Raw genomic sequence first — 21,427 nt, forward strand, 5'->3', positions numbered from 1 at the left:
TTTTATGAATCTTTTTGAAAAAGAATGGATATTATCATCACCATTCAATAGTAGAATTAAATCGTGGCACAGGTTCATAGATGATATTTTTTTGTTGTGGTCAGGTACGATTGAGGAATTTATTCTTTTCTTTAAATGGTTAAATACATGCAATGAGAACATAATTTTTACATATACATATTCCTATCAGAATATTAATTTTTTGGATGTTGAAGTCACGCAAACAACAAATGGTTTTATAACCAAAGTTCATCACAAAAGCACAGATCGTAATACTTTATTACATTCCACCAGCTGCCATCCTTTGGGATGCAAAACAAGTTTACCATATTCTCAATTCCTACGATATAAACGTATATGTAGTAATGAGAAAGATTTCAAACATCAATCTAAATCACTAAAAGAAAAGTTCCTCAACAGAGGCTACAACATAAGAAACATTAAATCAGCATATACAAGAGCAAAATTCAACAATCGAGAATATTTGTTAAATCCAGTTTCAAAGGACCATCAAAGTAATAACATCTGCACCTTCGTCTCCAAATACAATAATGCAAGTTCTAAAATTTCATATGTAATGAAGAAACACTGGAAAATAATGCAGACCTTAGATATATTCAAAGACATCAATTTGAGAAATGCTTATTCTCGTGGTAAGAACCTTAAGGAACTTCTTAGTCCATCTGAGCTCAAAACATCTACCACAAAGTCTCTCATATTAAAAGGTCACTACAAATGTGGACATTGTTCCAACTGTGAAATTATGATACAATCAGATATCTTTCTGAATCAGTTTGACTCTAAACAATACAAGATACATTTTTTCAGTAATTGCAATAGCACACATGTGGTTTATCTCATCGTATGCCCATGCAACAAGATATATATAGGCAAAACCATAAGAAGTTTGAAAATCAGACTGAATGAACATCGGTCAAATCTCAAAAGAATAAAAATTGAAGCTCCGATTGTAGCCCATTGTAATGAATTTCAACACAAATTCCAACAACTTAAATGCTGGGTGATTGATCAAGTTCCTAAAACCAACAGAGGGGGGCGATCGCAATAAGCTCTTATTAAGAAGAGAACAATTTTGGATCTCAAAACTTAATTCACTTGAACCTAATGGATTAAATAGTCAAATAGAATGGTATGCTTTCTTTTAGAAAGTGCTTTCTCAATTCTACATTGGAATGTCAAATACACAATGTCTGGTGTTTATATTCATTTAGACATAGTATTGGAATTTAACCTGAACATATGGTTCCATACATTTTAAATATTAAGTTGAAATTTCTATTTAAATCTTCAAGATTCAATTAGATTTAAGATCTATAGTATTTGTCACACTGACAATGCCATCGTCCGACTAAATTTTATGTTCTTTTGGTCAAACAATCACCTTTAAATATCTATATAAGTCATTGAAAAAAAATTTTGTTGCAAGGCTTCCATTTTAAGTGTCCAAATTTGAATGTTAGATCTCAGGTACAGTAATCTGAGTTGATAAACATAGAGCCATGATTGGCGATTTTAGATATTTTATGTTCACCTGTGGGTTTTGTAGTAATTGACCATTATGTATCCAGGATTGATTTGAATGTTTGATGTCGGTGATACATAAAATAGATTTTTGTATGAATATTTGGAGTTGATATATTAATAAACCATTCAAACGCGATTAAAATCTTAAAATACATCAGTTTTATATCCATGTTCCGATTGGCCAATAAGCTCACAGCGTTCGGTTTAAATACGATCGCCATTTTGTTTGTTTTTTTCAAACTCGGTGAGGAGCGAATGAAAGTCTCTCTCTTGGCAAGTACTCTTTAACTATTGAGCGGTTAGAATGTGTATTATTGCTTTTCATTTAAACACCATTGAGTTTTAAGTCTTTCTAAGCATGATTGTTACAACAAATTGTAAGACTTTCAAAAAAAGTAACCGAGCTTGCAGCCATAGTTCAGAACATTGTGTTGCCGGTAAATTTTAAGTCGGCTCGAGGGTAACCAATTTTGAAGTGTTAAGGACTCACTATAATATTCAAATGTTTAAATTATTGCACACATAATGAGTGATTATATATTTATCAACATCTGAATCAAAACGACTTACACTAAAAAATAGAATAGTTTTGAATTCAGCGTTTTGATTGGCTAACAAATTCACAGCGTTCTGTAAACATGGGCGCCATTTTATTCATTTCATTCAATCCATATAATGCTTTGTAACGTCCATAAAAGTTTCACCAACGGTAAATATGACATCGTTGTTAAACATGTATAGTCAGAAGTTTTCTATACAAACGTTTGTTGCAAACAAGAAATTGAGTTTGTAGCCATATTTGTAACATTTAAAATATCTTCAACTCATGGATACATTCCTTTACTAGAGATACTTTCTACATTGCTACAAACAAATACAGAATGTATAGTCATTTTTGTAACATCCATATTAACTACAATTAAAAGTTTCATTGACTCAACTTAGACTCATTTAAATTTATGGACACAATACTTTAATGATAAACATTACATAAATAAACAATACTTAGAACATACTATATTATAAATTAAATTACAGTTTCAATAAAAGTACAATGAGTGCTCAATGTTTTTCATTAATGATTTATTCAGTACAATATAGTATATAATGTATATTCTTATATTTTTCTTCTGTTTAAAGATTTTTGAGCAAAGTGGGAAATTCACTGGCAAACTAATAAGCCTTTCATCACCCCTGAAGAAGCCCACCAGTGCAAAACGGACTGGGCCCCCGTTGGGTTATTTAAGATAAGTGCTTACTAGTATTCAAATATAAGCATGATGATTATTTTGGTATTGAACCAATAGTTGCTGGTTATCAATATGCTCACTTGTTCAGAGAAGAAAAACACAAATATAAAACAGATACATAATATATTTGTATGAATAGAAAAAATATTTTAGACATTAAAAATCAATTAAAAGAAAAAAATATTTAAAAAATTATTCAAGGGTTTTTGACCGGTGATGATACCTAACCCCGAGATATTTGTGACTTCATTGATCACACTTTAAGGGGTATTTTGAGGTCTTTTTTCCCTTGATTTAAATCACGTTATACACATTATCAGTGTTCCATCCATTTTTGTCAAATTGTACTGGAGTTAACATCCAAAAAAAGAAGAAAGCAAATTATTCTAGACTTGTTCTTAATTATGTAATAACAAAGTAATAAACTGATCAATAGTCAGTCAAGTTCCTTTTGAAATGCTTCTGGAGAGAGCGCTTTCACATTTTCAGAACTCTTACTAACAATCGGAGGGGCAAGAAAGGCAAACACAAATTGTAGTTGAAAAATTATGCAGTAATGATCCATGGCAGTGGACAACTGGAAAAAACAAATAAAGAGAGGGAATGTGATACAGGAGAGAAAACAACATCCAGAGCATGATCTGCAGCATAAGTAGATGATGTGATATGGTGCTTGAAAGATCTTGTGTAATGATAAAGTCTCTAGAAAAGGAAGCACTAAAATCATCCAGATATAAATTAAAGTTACTAAAACAATGAGATATGGAGAATCTAATAACTGTTGAGCAATCAAACCCTGGAGTTCATATACTGAGTTAGAAGTAGGGTGGTACTCTAATAGTAAATGTGACTTCAAAGGACATATCTGGAAAGGTAATTGAGATGAGAATGTAACTACCAAGCCTCCACATCTCCTTTCCACTTAATATCTATTTGGAGTGGCCAAGATTAAATAAGAAATGTCTGCATCAGTTAACCATGTTTCTACTAGGCACAGAGTTCTTAAAAGAACATGTTAGCTTTCAAAAATTGTTTCAGATTCTCCAAGCTTCACACAACTGTATATACTAGTAATCAGAAAAGACTGCAGGAATGCACTCCAGCACTGCAGCAGAAAAACTGCTGAATACTAAATTGCATATAAAACATTTGCTTTAAGCACCAATAATATAAGGCAATTTGAGTTGAAACAGTGGTCTTACACAGTGAAGGGATTAAAAGTCTCTATTTCCCAGTACTTAACACTTCTTTTTGGTAACCGGAGTTACAAAAATCCAGTTTAAATTCTGAAACACACTTTATAAGTTCTTATCAATTTTTCTTTCATATATGACTCCAAACTTACTCCCCTTTTATCGAGCTGTGCTAGAGGTTTTTAGTGCAGGCTGGCAAGGTAGGTGCCCCGATGCTCATAGGAATTCTATGAACACTGGAACATTTAATATGCTGGCTCATGCTATAAACCTCTAGCGCAGGGGTGCCCAATAAGTCGATCGCGATCGACCGGTAGCTCGCCAAGGCAAAGGGAGTCGATCATCCAGGACTCCCTTTGCTTTGGCGATCTATCGGGCCAATCAATTTTCCTCTCCCCGACGTCAATTCTGCCGTCGGAGAGGAAGTTCGGGCTAGCCAATCGCTGCCTGGTTGGGCGGAACTTCCTCTCCGACGGCAGAATTGACATCGGGGAGAGGAATATTGATCGGCCCGAAGCAGAGAGAGCATGGGGCGGCGTCGGCGTCGGCTTTGGGGCCTGTTATCCATTGATGGTGTTTGGGTCCTGTTCCCCGATGGCAGCGGAAGTGGAAGTGGCTTGGGGAAGGGCAGGGAGAAAGAAAGAAAGGGGGCAGGCAGGGAAACAGAAGGAAAGAAGAGAAACAGAAAAAAAGAAAGGGGGCATGAAGAGAGAAAGAAAGAAAGGTCAGGGAGAGAGGAAGAAAAAGTTGGGGGAGGGAATGAGGTGTGGAGGAGAGGAAGCATACAGGCTGAAAGAAAGATTGGATGCACAGTCAGAAGAAGAAAGTGCAACCAGAGACTCATGAAATCACCAGACAAGGTAGGAAAAATGATTTTATTTTAAATTTAGTGAGCAAAATGTGTCTGAATTTATATCTGCTGTCTGTATTTTACAATATGGTCCCCTTTTACTAATCCGCAATAGTGGTTTTTAGCGCAGGGAGCCTATGAGCGTCGAGAACAGCGCTGGGCATTCAGCGCAGCTCCCTGCGCTAAAAAATGCTATTGTGTTTAGTAAAAAGGGAGGGGGGTGGATATTTGTCTATTTTTGTATGGTTGTTACTGAGGTGACAGTGCATAGAGTCATCTGCTTTGACCTCTTTGAAAAAACCCCGGAATAGGAATGATAATTAACAATTCTATGCGTACAGTGTGTGTTGTGTTTTTTTAAAATTTTATTGTTGGTAGATCATTTTGACTTGGTCATTTTAAAAGTAACTCGCGAGTCAAAAAAGTGTGGGCACCCCTGCTCTAGCGCAACTTGATAGAAGGGACCCTTAATTTGGAAATCTCAATAAATCATGAAAAGCAGCAGGTATCAAATAAGATCCTGAACCACAACTCACAAAAACTCATCTGTATCCTCTTTCACAGTCTTCTCATTACAAACCTTAGCACAGGGGTGCCCACACTTTTTGGGCTTGTGAGCTCTTTTTAAAATGACCAAGTCAAAATGATCTACCAACAATAAAATTTAAAAAAACACAAAGCACACTGTACGCATAGAAAATGTTAATTATCATTCCTATTCCGGGGGTTTTCAAAGAGGTCAAAGCAGATGACTCTATGCACTGTCACCTCAGTAACAACCATACAAAAATAGAGAAATATACCCCCCTCCCTTTTTACTAAACCACGATAGCAGTTTTTAGCGCAGGGAGCTGCGCTGAATGCCCAGCGCTGCTCTCGACGCTCATAGGCTCCCTGCGCTAAAAACCTCTTGCAGTTTAGTAAAAGGGGACCTTAGTGTAAAATATAGACAGCAGATATAAATTCAGACACATTTTGATCACTAAATTTAAAATAAAATCATTTTTCCTACCTTGTCTGGTGATTTCATGAGTCACTGGTTGCACTTTCTTCTTCTGACTGTGCATCCAATCTTTCTTTCAGCCTGTATGCTTCCTCTCTTCCACACCTCATTCCCTCCCCCAACTTTTCCTTCCTCTCTCCCTGCCCTTTCTTTCTCTCTGCCTCCCTTTCTTTTTTTTCTGTTTCTCTTCTTTCCTTCTGTCTCCCTGCCTGCCATTTTTCTTTCTTTCTCCCTGCCCTCCCCCCAAGCCACTGCCACTGCCATTGGGGACCAGTACCCAAACTGCCATCGGGGACCAGTAATAACAGGCCCAATAACAGTAATAACGGGGACCAGTAATAACAGACCACCAATAACAGGCCCGAAAGCCGACGCCCGCCCCAAGCTCTCCCTGCTTCGACCGGCCAGCATCGCAATCGACCTATTGGAGGAAATGCTGCCGGGTCCTGCCTTCGTAGAAACAGAAAGTAGGCAGGACCCGGCAGCAAGAAGAGGAAATGCTTCACTTAACTTCCCGCCTTAGCCCGTAGCAAACGCTTGCTTCAGGGCTCTCAACATGTGCGTGCCAGCTTCCCTTCTCCCCCCCCCTGGACATAACTTCCGGTTTCGGAGGGAAGAGAAGAGAAGCCGGCACGCACACGTTAGAGCCCAGAACATAAGTTCGCTACGGGCTGAAATCTCCAAGCTGGGTTTTTTTTTTTAAACGTTCAGCAGCGGCAGCAGCAGCAGCAGATGACAGCTGGGCGGACCGCCCAGCTAAAAGGCCCTAGGGAGAACACAGAGGAAGGCTGATCGGCCCGGTAGATCAGGACGGCAACACGAGTCTAGTGATCGACTCACATTGCCTTCCTGAGCTACCGGTCGATCACGATCGACGTATTGGGCACCCCTGCCTTAGCATTTCTCATGAAATCAAACATTTACTGGAAATATTGTTTCATAAAAAGTCATTCCTTACACATACACACACAAACTCCAGAGCTGACATACAAATGTTCACTCATCAGCCACACACCATTTCCTCACCAATTCCTTGTGCTGCCTTAATCTTTCTGCTCTCCTGTAGCTCACGATAACAGTCCTGGGGTTCTTAATGAGATAGCTACTATTAAGTGCAGCTTCCCCCAAGCTTTCTGCTCAGACTCTCTGGGGCTCATAATCGAAATGGAAATACGTCTAAAAACTGGCCTAAATTGGCACTTAGACTGTAGGGACAAAGTACAGACACCTACACACTCCCCCAGTGATCACTGACCCCCTCTGACATAAAAATTGTAATAACAACTTTACATATCTGCCTCCAGAACATCAGCACCAGGCAGCCTGGCATAGGTAAGCCTAGTAGAGCTGCACAGAGGTGACTTAAGTGGTCTAGAGGGTGGGCTAGAAAACCATGGAGGGAGGACCCAGGCCTATAAGCCACATTGTATGCAAGGTGCACCCTCCAAACCCTTATGTAATGCCATATAAGGGGCACCTGCAGCCATAAGGGATATTGGGGTAGTAGATAGGTGGGTCTAGTCAGTTCTGGGGGGTGTTTTGGGGGGCTATGACCTATAAGGTTGTTGTGGTAAGATGTGTATGTGTTACCCTTTTTGTGAGGTTCACAGCAGTGCCCTGTAAGGTACCCCACTACTCTGGTGCAATGTTTGGATGGCCAGTCCATCAGTTTGCTGACCCCGCCCACGTCCAAAAGGACTTTTTCTAGGCATTTTTGACTTGGATGAATTTTTGTATGAAAATGGGGTCTAAAGATGGACGACTTAGTGGTCTGGAGAATCAGAGTGCTGGACGTACAGTTAGACGATGTTCCAAAAAAAAATATATATATATATATATATATATATGTTGGACGTATTTTTCGAAAATGGACCTTTTCCCATGTCCAACTTTGGGCAACTAGCGACTTAGGCCCAAAATGGACTAAGACGTATCATTTGATTATGCCCCTCCACGTCTCATCTTTTTTATTTCCCTGCAGCTCCCTGCCTCTGAGCAACTTTCAGCATTTCCCTCCTGCCTCTCCCCTGTAAGTGCTTAAAAATTTATTAGTTTTTTCTTCCTGCTACATATTACTCAGGTCAAGAAAATTGTACATGGTACCATAGGTCACAATACAATTCTCTGGTAGCGCCAGTACAGATTCATGCTATTTAAGCATCTCTGCAATTTTAGACATAGGCCCTTATATGCTAAACAATTTTTCTCATAGATATCTAAAAGAAGCCAGGCTCTACAAATCCCAGCTGCCAGGTTGCCATGGCAACTAGAAATTTTCCTTGACAACTGGGATTGTGTATCTTTTTTTCAAGAACAGGAGCTTCTTGCTCTGTATACCATGTAGCTCTCTGAATGCAAGTTACACAGTGCAGGATGTCCTACATTGATCTTGTGGTCTCAAATCTTGTGAAGCCCAAGCAATACTTCTTGCACAATGTGGCTCAGACACACTGAGAGCCACATGGTACAGAAAGGAGTAAGTTCATATTCTGGCAGTGGCTACAGACCATAACATGAGGATTAAGATCAGTAGAGATGGCCTAATGGGAAATCTGCAGGGGTACCTGGTTGACTTGCTAGGGACAATGCCTGTGAGGAGTTACTAGCTGGATATGAGAGCTAGATGGAGAAGGATATATTTCAGTATTTAGTATTTATATACCACTTATAACCTAACTGGTTTACATTCAGGTACTCAAGCATCTGTCCTGGTGGGCTCACACTCTATCAAATGTACCTGGGACAATGGGGGATTAAGTGACTTGCCCGGGGTCACAAGTAGCAGTGTGGGATTTGAACCCATAACCTCAGGGTGCTGAGGCTGGACCTCTAACAACTGGGGATTGAGGATGGATGACTGACTTCAGAGGTAGTGAGAGCTACCTGGGAGCATAGCCAATTGGGGGAGGAGATAGATGATGAGAGAGGACAGATATATTTCTCAAATCCAGACCTAATATACTGGCACCTACATTATGATGCCTACTGACGCCAAAGTTGAGTTAGGCATTGCTAGGTGTAATTCTATAAAGAATACCTTAATTTTATTGAAATGTAGGTTATGCTGTTTATAGACTCAGGCTTTAAGAGCTCACATGCTAATCCTGCATTAATTAGTTAGCATGTGGCAATGTAGCTGCACCAACCGATTAGTGCAGAACATGCATACTCTCCTCCTCCAGACATGCCTGTGCTAAAAAATAAATTTCTGTTTATTTATCGTTTTAAAAGCACATGCCAATCCCAAAACTACAGCAGAAAATACTTTTAAAACCAATGGGAGGAAATTTTTTTTCACTCAGAGAATAGTTAAGCTCTGGAACGCGTTGCCAGAGGATGTGGTAAAAGCGGATATTGTAGCTGGTTTTAGGAAAGGTTTGACAAGTTTCTGGAGGAAAAGTCCTTAGTCTGTTATTGAGAAAGACACGGGGGAACTCACTGCTTGCCCTGTAGCGGGTAGCATGAAATATTGCTACACCTTGGGTTTTGGCCAGGTACTAGTGACCTGGCCTGGCCACCGTGAGAAAGGGCTACTGGGTTTTATGGACCATTGGTCTGACCCAGTAAGGCTATTCTTATGTTCTTATGTAGCGCTTTTCACCTTGAGTTAAGCTTAGTAAAAGGGTCCCTTTGTTATTTGTAATGTTTTCTTTCAGGAGCAATAATATTATGACCACACAACTTTTGAAAGAGTGCTCACTCTTTCAGAAAAAGTGTACACTTTTCTAAGAATATGTACTATGCCAAAAGAATGCAATGTCTGCCAAAACAGCATGCATTGTATGTAAACAGAGTACATTATTAAAGGTCTGGATTTGAGAAATATATCTGTCCTCTCTCATCATCTATCTCCTCCCCCAATTGGCTATGCTCCCAGGTAGCTCTCACTACCTCTGAAGTCAGTCATCCATCCTCAATCCCCAGTTGTTAGAGGTCCAGCCTCAGCACCCTGAGGTTATGGGTTCAAATCCCACACTGCTACTTGTGACCCCGGGCAAGTCACTTAATCCCCCATTGTCCCAGGTACATTTGATAGAGTGTGAGCCCACCAGGACAGATGCTTGAGTACCTGAATGTAAACCAGTTAGGTTATAAGTGGTATATAAATATTAAATACTGAAATTTCTTCCTGTGGTTATGGTAAAAAAAAAAAAGACACAAAACATGGGTAATGTTGACATTGTCTATATCATGTCCAATGAACTCACTTCCCTACCAGTTTATGAGCATTAATAACATTCATACTGGATCAGACTGATGGTCCATCTAGCCCAGTATCCTGCTTCCAACAGTCTCCAATCCAGGCCACAATTACCTGGCAGAATTTCAAATAGTAGCAAGATTCCATGCTACCAATCCGAGGGACAGCAGTGGCTTGTCTCATGTCTGTCTCAATAGCAGATTATGAACTTTTTCTCTAGGTGTTTGTCCAAGCCTTTTTAAAAGCCAGATATGCTAACTGCTGTTACCACTGGCAATGAGTTCATTATAAAGCCCTTCATGCCAACATATAATTGAGAAAGATTTTCCAGGAGTAGCTATTTTCTACACTATAAATGCAGAAGTAAATTAGAAAGGTTTTAAGAAGAAAAGCTACTGGTGGGTATAGCATGATGGTTAAATGGATAAAGTTAACCCAGTAATTCGAGGTAATAAAGGGTATATGAGGATTTTCTATTTTATTGGTGGAGATTTGCTTTGGTTTCAGAGAGGGATAAGTTTCCATTAGTTTTGAATTGTTGTACATGCTATTTTCTAATAAGAAACAGTAACATGGTTCTAATGTGTAATATTTGCCCATAGTACACACTAAAAATTTTTTTTAGAAATCATTATTGTCCTTTGATACTTAATTTCTGGAGGTCAATTTGGGGTAAGATTAATAACATATTGGATTCATTAATGCCACTGGCATATGAGGTGGTCATTTGTGGAACATTATTACATGTTAGGCCCGCTATGGATCAGTATAAATGTTGTCTTTTCTTTATAATGACTGGGATAGCCATGCAGATGATTACCCGTAACTGGAAAAATACGACCGTTTAAATCTTCCTTTTTGGTGGGCAAGTCTATGTTCCTGCTATAGATATGAAAAAATGAATGCAGATAGTTTGGGGCACAGTAATTTTTTAAAATTAGTTTGGGGTCTGTTGGCATCTTATGTTACAGGTCTTGTATGAATCAATTTTTTGTTTATTTTCATATACATTCAGGGAAGGGTGGGAGGGAGGGGAGGATATCTTTATCTTTATTTGATCTTAGAGTATTTACACTCGGAGTGGGTGGGAGGATGGGATGATTTATTAAATTGTTTAGGGTAAGATTATTGGGGAACTCTATGTTTTAATGTTTTATGGTATAATTATTGAATGGGGGGGTTGGGTGGGAGAAAATGAATGCTTAAGTATAATTGTAAGTTGAAGGTGCTTATGTCGATGTATTTATGATATAGTTTCATGTATTGCACTATTAAAGTATGAAAATCAATAAAGTTTAAAAAAATCATTATTACTACTACTACTAATCATTTTTATAGTGCTACTAGACATACATAGCGCTGTACATCAAAACATAGAAGAGACAGTTCCTGCTGAAAACAGCTATTGGCAGTAGTCGAAAAATGTGAGCACTAAGCATTATTAAACCCATGCCCAAACCTTTGCAATAAAGTCTGCATGGACTTCCCCCCAACATCCTTCCCACCCCCAAATCTCCTAAACTTACTCAACCCTGTCGTCTAAATGGAGCAGGTAGGTACTATTTTGGAGTTCAGCACCAGCAGAGTCGGAGCAACTAAAGACTGATTCTTTCCCTCGGGCCCCAAAATTCTGGTACGTTGTTCCCCCCCTTCATTCATATGTACAAAACATATCAAAATGGCATAGGCCATTGGAGACTACAGCATTTCCACAGAACTGATCACCCTGTTTGGTGGTGAAAAGGGAAGTTTTTTATAGTCACAAAACTGAGCATGGATGTAGTGTTTCTTCATGTTTCACTGGATAGCTAAGTAGAGAATACTATTTGACAATCAGAAGAAATTTGAAATGATAATCTCTGGTCCTCCTTTAGTTTAAGCAACCATTTAATAATGTATGTTTCTTACTGTATAAAGGTTAAAGTCTAAAATAAATGATTAATTTATAACCATCGGGCCCAATATTTAAAATGATTTAAATGTCAGAAGAAACTCCTGGCCATTTCAATCTCCTGTCCAGGACTAACTGGACATATTCAGTGGCGTCTTAACTTGATAGTGCTGTTGAAAAGTCCAGTTAGTGCTGAAGCCGAAACCAGCATTCCAGGCCAGAGTCAGTACTTGGCCTGCTGAGTGCAATATTCAATACTTAACCAGCCAAAGTAATTGTATAAACAAGACTGCATAAAAAATCAGTCCTATTTTTATACAGTTTACCATAGCCGATTAAGTGCTGAATATTGCACCTAACCAGTTCTGCTTTCACTGTCCCTGTTTACCTGGAAATTCAATGCCGGAGCCCAAACATGGCCTAGAATTGAATTTCCAGTGATAATGCCATCAGTGGTCAGCAAAATGCTGATCACTGCTAGCTGAATATCGACCAGTCTGAAATTGTGCACTGCCATAATGGCAAAGCTTCTATGTTCTTAATTTAGTATGACTTCTCCTGAAGGCAGCAAATGTGTCCAACTTATTTATCTCATGATAATCTTCTGCGCTGATTATAGCATGTGGAAGGTAATTCTGTAGCAAAAACAAACAAACAAAGCAGAAGAAAAATCCCCTGCAGGTAAAAAAAGTAAGCAAAACAACAGCAAAGGAGATAAAGGACAATATAGCCTATGATGAATTTATTGATTCAGTAGGTCGACTCAACACAAAACATGTTTCAGCCACAAGGCCTGCCTCAGGAGCATTATTCCTAAGCTGAGTGGGAATCACTCCAACTGCATTGCTGCCAGTAGGGGTGGTGATTCAATATTATGTTTTCAATGGCTAAGGACAGGTAGATGCCCTGGAGTCCTGCAGAGCTTGCCAGGCCCTCATTATTAAAAATGTTATAGTGAAACACCAACTTCCACTCGCAGGACTGTAGGTAGAGAACTCCTTCTCAGCTTAGAGAGAACAGTGCTGAGTGTAACTGCTCAGTGCTGAGTGTAACTGCTTACATAGGATTGTAAACTCCAAATCAGGAAAAATACACTGAAAAACATTGTAGCAATATATCAATGCTAAGTGTGGCACAGAGTGTAGAGCTACAGCCTCTGCACCCTGAGGCTGTGGGTTAAAATCCCTCACTGCTCCTTGTGACCCTGAGCAAGCCACTTAATCCCCTCGTTGCCCCAGGTGTACTAGATAGAGTTTGAGCCCACTGGGACAGATAAAGTACCTGAATATAACCACTTAGGATATAAGTGGTATATTCATAATGAAATAAATAAAATAAGTAAGTACAGCTTGTCAATGCAAAGTGCAGCTTATCTACCAACATATTGCTACAACATTTTTGGGTGGATTTTTCCTGATTTGGAGTTTAACTACAATCCTATGTAAGCAGTTCCACCAGCATTCTCAGACTCCTGAGGCAGGCCTTTGGCTGAAATATATTTCATATTGAGTTGACCTTCTAAATCAATAAATTCACCTATTGGAACATCATAGGTTGTATTGTACTTCATTTCCTTTGCTGTTGTTTTGCTTGAAGGTAATTCTGTAACAGAACACCTAGGAGGAGAGTAAATGGACACTATTTCAAGCCTGTTCCATGAGGAAGTGTGGGTGCCTATTTTTCTTTATAGAATACTAGTGCAAGTAGCAATAAGCACATTTACATTTAAGGCACGATCAAGTACATCAGCCCTATTATGATGTAAAGCTTACTCCTAGAAGCTAGCCAGAACATGCATAAATCATAGTATTCTATCATTATGATCCAGTCCCTCTGCTCCAATCACTGTAGTTGTCTCAGGCTCTCTCTACTTTCTTTGTAGCCACCTCTGGTCTCTGAAGCTGTCTCCAGTTCTCTCTGGTTGTTATAGTCTCTTTTGGCTCTCTCTGGTCTTTGTAATCACCTCTGGCCTCTACATCCACCTCTGGGTGTTGTCTCAAACTTACCAAGAGTTATATCAGAGGTCCACTTTCCTCTCCTCAAGGGTTGCCTGCAGGAGCCAGAACCCCAAGGAAATAGAGATCAGTTTCAGAACAAAAAGAGCCAAAACAGCCAAAGGAGTCCTTTCCCCATCAGGGTGAGAGAATTTCCAAAACCTCAAAATGGAGTATTTTTGTTCTCCTTACCAAGTCCAAAGGTTATTTCATCATTCACCAATGTCCCAAATCCCCAAAGTTCCCAAAATGGCACAAAATATATGCTTTCAAACAGCAGTTCTCTCCATATGCAAACATTTGCAAATTACTATGCAAAGTAGCTCCTCTTCATTCAGAAATAGAAATTACTCCAACAATTATAGGTCTCAGGAATTGGATCAGGTCCTTAGTATGGGATGGAATGCTCCTGCCACCTAAACAACAAGGCAAACAACCCCATGACATATACAGCAGAGAGAAAGTAGGGAAGGAACAGTATACATCAGCTGGGATAAAGCAGAGTTTATTAAATACAATCAACGGTTAAAACACAAACATATGGTATGAAGACCAATTTGTCTTCAAGGGCCTGTAAAGACAAATTGGCCTTCAAACCATATGTTTGTTTTTTAAACAGTTGACTCTATTTTATCCCAGGTTGATGTGTACAGTTCCTTCCCCAATTTCTCTCTGATGCTTCTGCCATCTCCCACATAGTTTCCCTGACTTGCTACTGGCATAGCATTAGACTTTCATCCTAATAATAACAGGGCCTTATTAAGACCTAGCCTCAGACCCAAGTTGCCTTTGCAGACGCGCTGAAGTGCAGCAAAGTCCCGCGATGTCTACTTCTGCTGCCTCTGCTCCGGAAGAGGTAAGTGATGTAGGGGTGGGGGGTGTACGGCAGCTGCAGTCATCGCAAGACCTTGCCGCAAATCCCTGCATCTGCAGGTCCAGCCCCCCTCCGACGTCATTTACCTCTTCTGGAGCAGAGGCAGCAGAAGTAGTCATCGCGGGACCTTGCTGATTTGGATGGAAAGGAGCATAGCAGGGTGGTGGAAGGAGAAAAGGGGTCAGGGTAGTATGGAAGGGTGTGGAGGGTGAGAAAGGGGGTCAGGGTGATATGGAAGCATGGTGAAGGGTGAGAAAGGGGGTCAGGGTGGTATGGAAGCGTGGTGGAGGGAGAGAAAGGGGCAGATGCTGATGGAATTGCAGGGAAAGAGGAAAGACAAGGGGGAAGGATACTGGATGGAATTGGGTTGGAGGGAAAGAAAGGGGGCTGATGCTGATGGAATTGGTATACAGGGAAAGGGGGAAACATAAGGGGGAAGGATACTGGATGGAATTGGGTTGGATGAAAGACAGGGGGCTGATGCTGATGGAAGTGGGGGGAAGGGAGAGGAGAGAGTGAAATGCCAGACCATGGGGGTGTGGGAGAGGGAAGGAGAGGAGAGAGATGCCAGATCATTGGAGGAGGGAAGGTAAGAAAATGGATGCCAGACCAATGGGTGTGAAGGGAGACATGGAAGGAGGAGGCATAAAGTTTCTGGAAGGGGAATAGAAGGAGAGAAGATGCCATATAGAAGGGGCAGAGAGAGGTTAGACAGTGGTTGAAAGGAAGAGAGTGACAAGAAGATGAGGAAAGCAGAAACCTGAGAAGACAAGGTAGAAAAAAATTCTATTTATTTATTTATTTTTTTGCTTTAGGGGAGATGCATCACTGTTCCTGTGATGTTGCATTGTATGCAGAGTCCAGCTTCTTGGTGCTTCAGTTTAACTTTTGTCTACGTATTTTTATTCTATCTCCCCATTTACAAAACTGTATAGCGTTTTTTAGCGTTGGCATCTGAGCTGTTACCACCACACTAAAAACCACACTACAGTTTTGTAAAAGGGGGAGGGGTTAGTTTGTGATTCCATACTAGGCAAAGGTGTTTTCTGTGTTCTGTGTGTTAAAAAAGACATGGTTTTCTGTTAGGATTGACTGTGTAGGATTGATCTGTACTAGTCTGGCTTGTTTAGTTTTACAATGGGTTTATTGACGTACTGCTCACTGCAGTATGTAAGATGCTGCCTTTTCCTAGGTACACTCTTGTGTGACGTGTGGATTGTTACTAAAAATCATGTTTTTTCATACAGATGGGAGGTGTCAAAAAATGATGGACCCTGGGTGCCACATATGCTAGGTACGCCACTGTAACTGACTAGTGTGGCTAAATGTTAAAAAAAAAAAAGTTCCCATTTCTCTTCTAAAACATTCCCAATGTATGTCTATTTGTTGTTCTCTAAAATTTTGTCAATGTTTACCATTCAGTTGTCAAGCTTCCAATTCTTAGCTTACCTCATATTTATTGTCATAGGGCAGTACAGTAATTCATTTTATCAGTGATTTTATGGGAATCCTGGGACAAGATTTAGGGTCATACATAAAGATTGATTGTACTTATTATTATTTTCATGACAGCATACAGCAAAACCTCTTATTTTTTATTATATGGGACAAGCAAAGAATGTTCCTTTGTTTCCTTCTTTTGTAATACAGAGTAAAAGATGGTTTGATCCTTGAAGTTTTACGAGAGGCTGCTGAAAAGTTCTCAGCCCAACCAAGAAGAAATTGATGTGAAATCATGAAATTTACATGTTATTCCATACTTTTCTGGACACTTTTCATTTCAATGATATGAAATGAAGTATCAAGAAAAGTGTGGAATAACTTATAAGTTTCATGGTTCCATATCATTATCTTCTTGGTTGGGCTGAGAACTTTTCAGCGGCCCCTCATAATAGATCTTTCTGTAAAAATAGCAGACTTTTGTTGGAAATTATCATTTATGAGAATTTAGTTATTACACAGTTAGATTTAAACCATTGTGCCAAAAATATAAAAGTCACAGTGTGCCTCATTTTTGTGACAGGCCTTAAAATGTTCTGGCACTGTATTTTCATTAATATGTATGCAAGATGATAAAAGGCAGCCAACCAACCAGCTTTTAAAAAAAGATTAAGCCAGGTTTTTATCCTTGACTTTTTATGATATTCTATTTAGTGTTCATTTACATTCAAAGCTTTAACCAGCATATGGTACAACTTATTGGAACTAAGATATGAAAGATTGTTCTGCTTTTTTCCATCATTCCATCCCAATGGAATATTGAAAAGAAATTATACACAAAGGGTCAAAAAATGTCTGTCCTTCTCTCTAGAGGCAAAATAATTCTACAGAACGTCCCAAATTTGGCATGGAGGTATAAAAAACAAAACAAAACATAGAAAAGATGCAATGAGTTTGAAATCAGGCCAATTTGAATTAGAAAATTATAGGGAAATATAATCCTGAAAAAAATGGCCAAATGCATTTCTGTGGGAAAAGGTTCTAGCACCTGCAGCATGGAAGTCTTGATACACTGAGGTACTGTTGTTAGGGAATTTCCCCTTACAAACTATTCCTTTCATATCCTTTCCTCTCCCGGGCAAAGATATACATATCAGTACACATGCATGCTGGGGAATTTGGGGAATTCTATAAATGACATCTACATTAGGGGGTAAATTCTCTATTAGTACGTCTAACTTAGGCGTGCTTTAGACGTCCGGGAAACGCAAGTGCCAATTAACCGGTACTTAGGCGTGCGGTAGACGTACCTACAACCTCTTCGCGCAAAATAGATGCAGGTTTCTGAAACGTCATTAAGACGTCTCCAATGGACCCGTGATAGACGTGGGTACGGTTTTTTTTTTTTTTTTAATTATACTTTATTTATACTCTTTATTATCACTCATTCAGCATTGTAAGTATAGGATGATGAAAAACAGTATACCATTTTGTAAACTATATATTAGTTAATCTAGCAATATCAGTGAGGTAGGGAATGGCAGACAGAGAACACTGCTGTGTTGTATCTTTTTCCTCTAGAATATCAGAATTGTACAGTTTATCATTAATATAAGGAAAAAAAATATGTTATGTTTCAAAGGAGAACTAGAAGATGAAACGTACCGAGTGGGTGTTGAACTTACATTATCAGTATGGAAGGTGGGAACCGGTAGATGCATGCTACACAGAAAGCTGTACAGAAATGTCATACTCACCTCCTATTAGAAGTGAAAAGGATAGGACTTTGAACACCATATAAACTTCGTTTAAGTTCCACAAAGACTGGCAGGAAAGGCACCCTAAGTCATCCAATAAGCTTTCTCTCGATTTCCCAGAGACATTATTTCAGAGAGGATAGTTTAGAAGTGATATCTTGCTCGAAAGAACACTCTCCTGGTCTTAAAACATTGCAACAATCAGCTCATTCTTCAGAACAAAGGTAAATCCCATAACTTACACTGGCCCAACTTAGAAACAGAATCAAAACACAGATTAGATCTGAATGTGGCTTCCAGTTCACAGGAAGAGGAAGTAGCAAGCAGCACAATGCTGATCTCATTGTGACATCATCAAGGTGCACCTGGAAGGTAGATATGCCACAAGTAAAAGACAAGCCGGGAGTTGAACTCACAACCTATGGATAATTGGTACAGCGCGTTTTACTCACTGAGCTACTGAGATACTTAACTCTAGCCCTAACCCTAACCATAAAGTAGCGTCTGACGTCATAGAAGCCGTTAGAATTTTGAAATCGTTTTGGACGTTCATTGGGTGTTCTCAGATCAAATACACCTGTAGATACTTGCAATGATTATCCCTTGTCAAAGCTTGTACGTAAAGCCATTTCTGGAGACTCCCATTCCCAAATCCCCAACATAGCTCAGTGCTTAAAAGCACTGCATGTATCTTCCAAAGGTCAGGGGTTCAAGTCCTGACTAAGGTTACTAAAGACATAATATTATTTTTTTTTTTCCACCCACCCAAACATGCATAGCTAAGCTAAACTATGTGAACCTCACTTCCCAATCTTCAGTTATTTAATTTATAACTTGTCATTGTGTTTGGGGGAGGTGAAGTTTCATTAGGTTTACATGGTAAGCTTCTAAGCGTTCTGCTATACTTTTTTGTATAACAGCGATATCGGCGTGGTTTAGGATGTAATCAACAGTGTTGATGTAGCGCGGAGCGGCCGCTGCAAGCACGCCCAAGCGGCACAAAAACGTCATCGCGTTTTTTTGCGTTGTGATGGCATAGAATCGCCCGTTCTTCATACGCAGTTATTTCTCCTAAAATGGCTGCCAGGAGACAGCCAAATTTTAGCACAGAAGACTCCAGGCTGCTGGCCAGGCTCTTCTTGGTGCATGAGCACCACTATTTTAGAATGGCAGGCCATCGCAGGTCATACCTGCAGTTCAGGGACTCCTGGACCCGCCTGACCCGGCGGTATAACAGAAGAGCCTCATGTCCCAGGGAAGTAAGTATTCCAAGTTAGGCCCTCACAAATAATCATGTAAAATGTAATTATGATGGAAACCTGTCTCAATCAAATTGGTCATGTTTTTGTGGGTAAATCTTGATTCCTTTTAAAAACTACAATTGTGCATAATAAATCTTTTACATTGAATATTGAAATTAAAGCACATCCCAAAGGAGCAGTAGTAGGATTTCAAATGACAAATTCAGCTTCTATAAGGCATCTATTCCATTCACAACATGCACACAACTAATTTTTGTGTCACGAGCATTGCATTTGTAATAGAAACATCTTGAAATCAACTTTGCCAAAGGAAAACAAATATATTAAAGTGCTGCTATGTCATTTCAAATACCCGATAGTGGCATGACGTTTAAAGTGACAGCGTCAGTACCCTGACGTCAGGGGTTTCAAGCAAAGCTGCTCCTTCTGACCAAACTATTTTATTGCCCCTGCTGCATGATTGTAAGCTCACCAGGACATACTGTAATGTGGGGCAGTGCTGATAGGCTACAGCCTCAGCACCCTGGGGTTGTGAGTTCAATCCCACACTCCTCCTTGTGATGCTGGCCATGTCACCTCACCCCCCCCCCCCCCACTGTCCCAGGTACAGTAGAGAGATAGCGATGCCTCCAGCACAGAAAGGGGAAAATGCTGGAGTACGTGAATAAATTCATGTAAAACATGTGGCAGAAGGGGGTGGAGGCAGGCAGCAAAGCAGATAGGGGCTCTTGGAGGGCAGCGTACTCCATTTTTATGTGCTTATAGAGGTCAATACTTAAGTAAACATGTTATGCCACAGTGCTAGATGGCACTCATCATATCCCTCCCTCTCTGTTCTTTCTCTCTCTCTCTATTATCCAGGTTGAGGATCTCAGGAAAAGGGGGCGGCTGCTGAGGCGCCAGGAGCGGGCCTTCCTTGAGGGGGTGAGGGAGGAATTGTGCACTGAAGCCGGTGAGTAATGAGTCCAGCGTGTGTTTTTTTGTGATCAGCCTACCAGAATAAATAGATGAAAATGCTTGAGTAGCTGTAAACCATTCTTAATCATAAAATCTGCAGTAAAGCTGCTATTGTGATATCATGTCACAATGGCTTTATGGTGTTCTACTTGCCTCACTTACTTACGCTACATTTTGATGTTTACAGTGGAGTAGGTGCTTTGCATCCTGTTATTAGCATTTGAAGAAAATAACGTAGTAAAGAATGTCATGTTCAAAAGTGTTGTGGACATATCTAACTGTATCCTATTTCTCTCTTGTCAAGCAGCAGCGCAGGCACCCCCTCAGGAGGCCCCACAACTAATGGAGGGAGCCCCACCCTGGTCCTCGGCAGAGGAGGAGGAGGAGATGATGGAGGAGGAGGAGGAGGCTTGGCAGCCCTCAGGACCACCCACACCGCCTGCCCCACCATTGCCCCCTGGACCTCCACCACTGCCCCCCTGGACCTCCACCGCCTGCCCCACCACTGCCCCCTGGACCTCCACCACTGCCCCCTGGACCCCCACCGCCTGCCCCACCACTACCTCCAGGACCACCACCACCATCCCCTGTTGGACCTTCCCCTTCCCCCACCCATAGCCCTTCCCCTCACTCTCCTGCCCTTCCTGTTCCTGATCCCATCCCACCCCCTTTCCTTGCTGTTCCCCCCCAGGAGCAGCCCGACCAGCCTCAGGAGGGGGCGGGCAGGGAGATGGAGCCCTACTCTGCCCTCTTGGAGAAGGTGCAGGTATTGAGAGGGTGTGTGGAGAGGATGGAACATGCCCTCTTGCGGCTGATAGCCGAAAGAGGGCATGGTGCCAGCAGCCATACACCCTCTCAATGACTGCACCTCTTCCGCCCCCCTTGCCTGAGGTAGCTCAAGCTGCTCTTGGGGGGCACCCACCCTCTTTCCCTGTGTTATGTGTATGTAAATAGTTATTTTAAAAAAAAGTTTTACGTTTTAAAAAGTTTTATATTTTAATAAAAAAATTGTTTATAGTTTAAACTTTCCTGTGTGGTTTTAACCTTGTAGCATCAGCAGTTTAGTGGAAAGAGTCCAAGGTAGATAGGGGTTCAGGAGGGACTGCTGAATGGGCCCTTTTCAATATAACAACAAGGTGACATATAGAAAGTTTGACAATCTTTATTGGGGTCTGTCATTCATTCTATTACCTGCTAGCCACTCTGATGT

The sequence above is a fragment of the Geotrypetes seraphini genome, chromosome 6 (assembly GCF_902459505.1).
Source record: "Geotrypetes seraphini chromosome 6, aGeoSer1.1, whole genome shotgun sequence".
In the NCBI taxonomy this organism is placed as follows: Eukaryota; Metazoa; Chordata; class Amphibia; order Gymnophiona; family Dermophiidae; genus Geotrypetes; species Geotrypetes seraphini.